This window comes from Octopus bimaculoides, chromosome 5 (assembly GCF_046866305.1).
Source record: "Octopus bimaculoides isolate indiv1 chromosome 5, ASM4686630v1, whole genome shotgun sequence".
Classification (NCBI taxonomy): Eukaryota; Metazoa; Mollusca; class Cephalopoda; order Octopoda; family Octopodidae; genus Octopus; species Octopus bimaculoides.
Genome location: NC_142932.1, coordinates 7980831 through 7988330, shown reverse-complemented (window position 1 = coordinate 7988330; position 7500 = coordinate 7980831). Strand labels below are relative to the sequence as shown.

The following is a 7500-nucleotide window of genomic DNA, read 5'->3' as shown; positions in this document are numbered from 1 at the left end:
AGAGAGAGAGAGAGAGAGAGAGAGAGAGAGAGAGAGAGAGAGAGAGAGAGAAAGAGTGAGAGAGAGAAACACATAGAAAAACATTTCAAGGCAATCCTCTATATCTTCGGTATATATATAAATATATATATATATATATATATATATATATATATAATAATAATATTATTAGGGACAAAATCCAAAATTACAGGTAAAAAACTCAATTAAAATCAATTTATAAAAAATTAAAATTAAATTGAGCCTTATAGATAAAGTATATATAAAATATATATAGTTTTAGGGAAAATAACCAATTTTCAAGAACTCATCGATGAAAATCCACTATCACATATAGAAAAATTAATAATTAAAAGCACAATAAATGAGTATAATATAAAGTAAAGTAAATATCATAAGATAAATATAATAAAAAGATTACACGTGTTTCATAACCAATTTTCAAATAGAAAAGAAATTTAAATCGATTAAAATCAATTGAAATTATCGAAAATAAGTTCTATTCAAAAATATAGCTACTCGTCAGATCGTAAGTAGAACAATAATTAGATATATATCTCAACCAACAATAAGTACCAAATGAATTAATATGAAATACTTATTATATAAAGATAGAAAAATTATTAAAAAAATATCATAATATCAAAATAATAACCATTCAATAATCATCCCTTCATCCATAATAATAACATGTATATTATATACAAAAAACATCTTACCTAAATTATCATTGTTTTAAATTATCATTGTTTTAAATACAAGTTGAACGAAATTTAAGTTTAAAATAATAATGAAGATAAAATTAGTACATATTTAACCGGTGTAATAGTTAAAGCTATACTATTTAAAGCTAAAGACGTTTATTTAATTATGATTAAAGATCAATTGAATAATAGAAAAATACAAGATTATTTATTTCTACAAACGTAATAATAAAAAATATGAATGAAAAAATTATGAATGGAAAAAATTATGAATGAAAAAATTAGGAAAGAAAAAATTATTAAGAATAAAAGGTTAAACTTTATATATATATACAAAGTTTTGATTTAAAAAAAAACTTTAACGATATTATAAACTATAAAGATTAATAATTAATAAAATAATATTAATCAAAAATAATCGAAAATATATCAACACTATTCCAATCGAAGTTCTAATATTATGTTGAAATGAAACTATAACTTCTAAATAATATAGTGTTAAATAAGTTATCTATTAAAATAATCTATAAAGAACCAAATGAATAGTATAAAAACAAGAATACATATTATTTTCAAATAGTAGAAAATCTTTAGCAAAGTGAAAACAGTACTTATCCAAATTTTTCCGTAATTCAAACTGAAAACTAAGACGTTATCTAATAGCTATAGCGTTTTAAGCAAGAGTTCGCGCGAAAATACTACGTTAAAAAAGAACGTTAAAATAGAGAATAGAATACGAAAGCATGAATGAAATAATAATACTTAAATAAATGAATGAACAATTTAAAATTTATATAACTAACAACATAAAAAGAACAAAAAACTATAGTTATCTTATAAAACATATTAATAAATATTAAATTCTAATATATAATAAATAAATAAAAATATTAATAGTCGTAAATTAAATAATATTATGAAATAAACTAAAATACTACTATTGATTTAGTCTTATCAAAATCGTAGTGTCATTGTAATATAAAACCTTAAACTTACTAAAATATTAACCTACCAATAAAAACAAAATATAGCTACTAGAATAATTAAATAGATACCCCAACACACACCCTAATACATACATACATATATACATACATACATACATACACATATACATACATATATATATATATATATATATATATATATATATATATATATATATATATACATATATACATATATATATATATATACATACATACATACATACATACACACACATATACATACATACACACATATATATATATATACACTTACATGCATATACAAATATACATACGAATATACAAAATAATATACGTATATACACACAACATACACACATATATACACATAAACACTAATAAAAGCATATACATAAATAAAAACATACATACACATATATACATAAATACACACATATATATAAATACATATAACACATATAGACCAAAACATACATACTACCATAAATATATATATATACATAAATATATATCTACACATACACACATGTACCTACCAAAATATACATATAAAAACAAATAGACTCATACACACATATAAAAATAAAGAATAATATATATAAATACACACTCATCCTCCCATGCTCTCAAATATACATATTATATAGATACACATATACAGACATATATACATACACATAAAAATACACATATATATACAGAAAAAACATGCATATACATATACATATATACATATACATATATACATATATATACATATATATATACACACATACATAAATATATATATATATACACCCATAAATATATACACCTACTAATTTATATAGACAAATTACACACACTCACATATATACTTATACCCATATATATACATATATATACACATAGATAGACATATACATATACACAAAAATACTCATAACTATATATATAAAAAATATACAAAATATACACACAAATAAAAATTCACTCAAATAAATATATAAATAAGGAATATTCTAAAACAAAACTACACTCACGCACTCACTCACACGCATAATATATATAAATATACATCTATACTCACAAATATATATCTTTATACATACATGTAAATACAAATATACACTCAATATACACAAACATATATTAAAAAAAAGAAAAAAAACCCACATATATATACACTTAAACCTATATAAATACATACGTAAACATATATACATACACCTAAAAATATACATACATACTAATGCATATAGACTAAAACACACACCCTCAATATATACATGTACATGCATATACACATACCCATATAAACAAAATAAATAAAAAATTATTAGCTAAAGTTTTTATATAAATAAAGTAGTTTATGTCTACATTTTATTTTTCGTTCATCAAAAGAATTAAGTAAATTATTATCCTTATGAAATAATATCTCTTTAAATTCATTATTACATAAATTACAAAAGTTATTACCTATATGATAGGATTTAGCTTTACAAACTATCTCCCATTTTAAAATATATTTAATATTTTTAGCTTTAAGTTCCCAAATATATTTACTGAGGCCAGTAGAATTAATTAAATTTCTATTCTTAAATGAGTGCATATGTTGAGCTACTCTTAATTTAATTTTATTAGAAGTCGAACCTATATAAATCTTATTTAAATTATAACCATAATGTTTATTTTCATTCAATAATTTCACTATACATTTATACACTACATCTTTCAAATTACATTTATTATTAAAATTACATTTAGTTTTATCTAAACATGTACAATTAATTGTATTCTGGTCAACATTATTACTATTAAAATTAATATTAGAATAATTATTAAATTTAAATTTGTAGTAATTATTTAACTTAAATTTATTAAAAGAAGAGATAATATTAGCAACATTATTAGTAGTGGAATAACCTACACCAAAATTATTTTTACAAAAAATATAATGATATTTTTTTATTATCTTTAAGGAATAAATCAATAACTTTAAAAACTTCATTAATAATGTTAGTTTTAACTTGAACACCGTATGGAATAATTAACCAGAGTTTGTTCTTATTATAGATATTATTGAATTTATTATTTGTATTATTAAATTTATTATTATCATTAAAAAAATTAAAATATTTAAAATTGTTACCATTAAAATTAAGTTTATGTTTAGGTAATTTATTATAATACCAATTATTCTTATTATTCTTATTATTACCTAAGAAGACATTATCATGAGTATAAAAGTTATGTTTATTAAAAAGGTCATTATTATTATAATTATTATTACTACTATTATAAAAATAATTCGGATTATTAAAAAATGTTATATTATTAGTATATCCCGCTTCTTGCAGGGCTTTATTATAATAAGGTGCATGTTTTTCAAAAATCTCTATATTAGAAGATAGTAAAGATATTCTCTTACCTATAGTAAAAGTTAAGGATTTTTTAACTGAGGGTGGGTGATTGCTTTTAGCATGAATGTATTTAATATTTTCATTAATCTTATGGTAAGGTTGGGTATTACCAGTAGATAAATTAAAATTAGCATCTAAATAATTAACGTTATAATACTCATTATAAATAGTAATCTTTAAACCATTTCTTTTAAAAAAACTATATATTCTCTTCTTATATAATTCTAGTTGTCTATTAGTGCAATTTTTAGTAAGTAATAAAAGGTCATCCCTATATAAACCACCCTCCAATTTTAAGTTTTCAAGTTCAAGTTCAGATAATAAATATATACCTACTAAATCAGTTACCTGTGCTGAATCAGGCGCCCCCATTGGTATATCAAAATAATCTCTGGTATCTTTTCTAGCCCACAATTTATTATCATATTTAATCAATGATTTTCTAGCCATTTTAACTACTTTTACTTCATCGTTAGTCATACCTACTTTCTTCATAGCAAAAATTAGGGCCTTATTTAGTACAATTTCATTTATAGAAGAATAATAATTGTCAATATCAATTTGAATAAATTTATACCTATATTTATCATTAATACTATTAAACCAATTTAAAGTATCTACTGTGGAATTCCATAACTTAAGATAATTAATTCCATTTAATTTGTTAATATATTTATCTAAAATTATTTTACTTAATTTACCTAGATCTGACTTACAAGGACAAATAAGCCTAACTTTAGGGTCAGAATAAAAATTATCTTTATGGTCTTTTAAAGTAATTCTAGGGTGCATCGGTACATAAGGTTCTGTCTTACTATCAAGTTCGTATTTAAACATTATTAATTTAGAGGCCTTATTAATCAAATTTAAAGTATTTTCTGGAACTATCTTATATTTCTTATTAATTTCTTTCTCTAATAAATAATCATATAGTTTTACATCTAGTTTATATAAGTTCCTAGTTTTATCAGATTGTACAATAATACCATCCATATTTCTAAATTGTTTAATTTTAATGGCTAAATTTCTTAAATAATCATTATGTCTATTTGGATATTTATGAAATTTAATATTTTTCACTACTTTCCAAATACTATCCTCTAAAATTTGTAAATCCCTATTATACGGTGGTTCTTTTCTGGATTTAAATTTAGAATTAATGTAATTTAAATTATCTACATCATGAACATTAGTAATATTATGAATATTATTAAAATAAGCTTTCCATTTCATTCTAGTAATAAATTCTTTAATATTATTAATAAGTTTCAAAATATATTCCTTTCTAGATGGTATGGGGATATCCTTCAAAGATGAATTCCAAAACAGTGGCTCAATCCTACCTGTAAATTCCATAATCAACGAAAAATTGAAAGTTAAATACAAACAACTAACGTTAATTATAAATTAGAAAATAATAATATTATTAGGGACAAAATCCAAAATTACAGGTAAAAAACTCAATTAAAATCAATTTATAAAAATCAATTTATGAAACACGTGTAATCTTTTTATTATATTTATCTTATGATATTTACTTTACTTTATATTATACTCATTTATTGTGCTTTTAATTATTAATTTTTCTATATGTGATAGTGGATTTTCATCGATGAGTTCTTGAAAATTGGTTATTTTCCCTAAAACTATATATATATATATATATATATATATATATATATATATAGGCGATGCAAGTACTCTTGTAGTACACTCGTGTGTGTGTGTATATATATATATAAAATATCTTATATTGTATATACAGGGGTTGGACAAAATAATTGTAACACCTAGCATCATAGCATCATAATTTTGAAATATCTATAAACCCGCCAAAAGCTTGTTTATTTCTATGTTTTTTTTTATTGTTTATTATTAGTCTTGCTTAATATGTTTTGCTAAAATCGTTGTTTCTTTTCAGATATCACCAGGAAAAGGAAATTAAAATTCATTAAAATGACAGATTTATCGGATAGTCAAAGAGGTCGCTAGCGTAAAGAAAACAACCGAAATATTTGGTGTCACAAGCAGTACTGTTTCGAAAGTAATGACAGCCTTCAAGAAAGAAGGAACAAGACCGCCTCGTTGAAACAAAACTCCAGAAGAAAACCAAAACATTCAGATAGGGACCGTCGGACTCTTACGCGAATTATTAGAAAGGATCACAAAATTACAGCTTCCAAAACTACTGCAGAGCTTAATGACCACATCAAGAACACAATTTTCACAAAATCTGTTCGCCGGGAGCTGCACAAAGCCGAATTTCACGCGGTGGCTGCAACCAGAAAACCACTTCTTTCAAAAACAAACGTAGGAAAGCGTTTAGAGTGGACTAAAAAACCTGCAGAATTGGTTCTTAGAATAGTGGAAGAATGTTATTTTCTCAGACGAGTCATCCTTTACCTTATTTCCGACCACCGACCGAGTATACGTGTGAAGATAGCCAAAAGAAGCATTTGACCCAGACTGCCTTCTTCCAACTGTTAAACATGGAGGAGGATCTGTGAGGTTCTAGGGTGGGGGGTGGGGTGGGGCTATATCTTGGAAATCCGCCGGCCCTATGATTTCCCTTCATGGCAGAATTAAGTCAAGACTATTTAAGCATTTTATCTGATCAAATTCATCGTATCTATGGTTGCAGAACTGTTTCGGAGGGAAACGCAATCTTTCAGAATGATAATGCACCAATTCGTACAGCTAAAGTTGTTACTGAATGGCACGAGGAACATTCTAGTGAAGTTGAACATCTTATCTGGCCAACACACTCCCCAGATCTCAATATCATTGAACATTTATGGTGCATTTTAGAAAAACAAGTAAGGAGTCGATATCCTCCACCATCATCACTACAAGAAGTAGGGACTGTTTTAGCTGAAGAATGGACAAAATTCATTTGGAATCAATTCAAACTTTGTACGAGTCCATACCTCGTAGAATTCAAGCTGTAATTATTGCCATAGGCGCAGGAGTGGGTGTGGGGTAAGTAACTTCCTTACCAACCACGTAGTTCTGGGTTCAGTCCCACTGCAAGTGTATTATACTATAGCCTCGGGCCAACCAAAGCCTTGTGAGTGGATTTGCTTGACGGAAACTGAAAGAAGCCCGTCATATATATATATATATATATATATATATATATATATATTGTGTGTGTGTGTGTGTGTGTGTGTGTGTATGTGCTTGTCCCTCCACCATCGCTTGACAACCGACGTTGGTGTGTTTACGTCACCGTAAGTTAGCAGTTTGGCAAAAGAGCCTGATAAAATAGGGTAACAAAGAATAAGTCCTGAGATCGAGTTATTAGGACTAAAGGCGGTGCTCCAGCATAGCCGCAATTGAATGACTGAAAGAAATAAAAGAGAAAAATATATATGTATATACACTCATATATATATACATGTATATATATATATATAAATATAT

The 7500-nt window shown here is 24.9% G+C and overlaps 1 protein-coding gene across 5 annotated transcripts in view; it reads right to left on the bottom strand.

Moving 5' to 3' along the window:
* The window catches only part of LOC106873828 (uncharacterized), a 147744-nt gene that overhangs the window by 6255 nt on the left and 133989 nt on the right, over positions 1–7500 (bottom strand). The window lies entirely within an intron of this gene.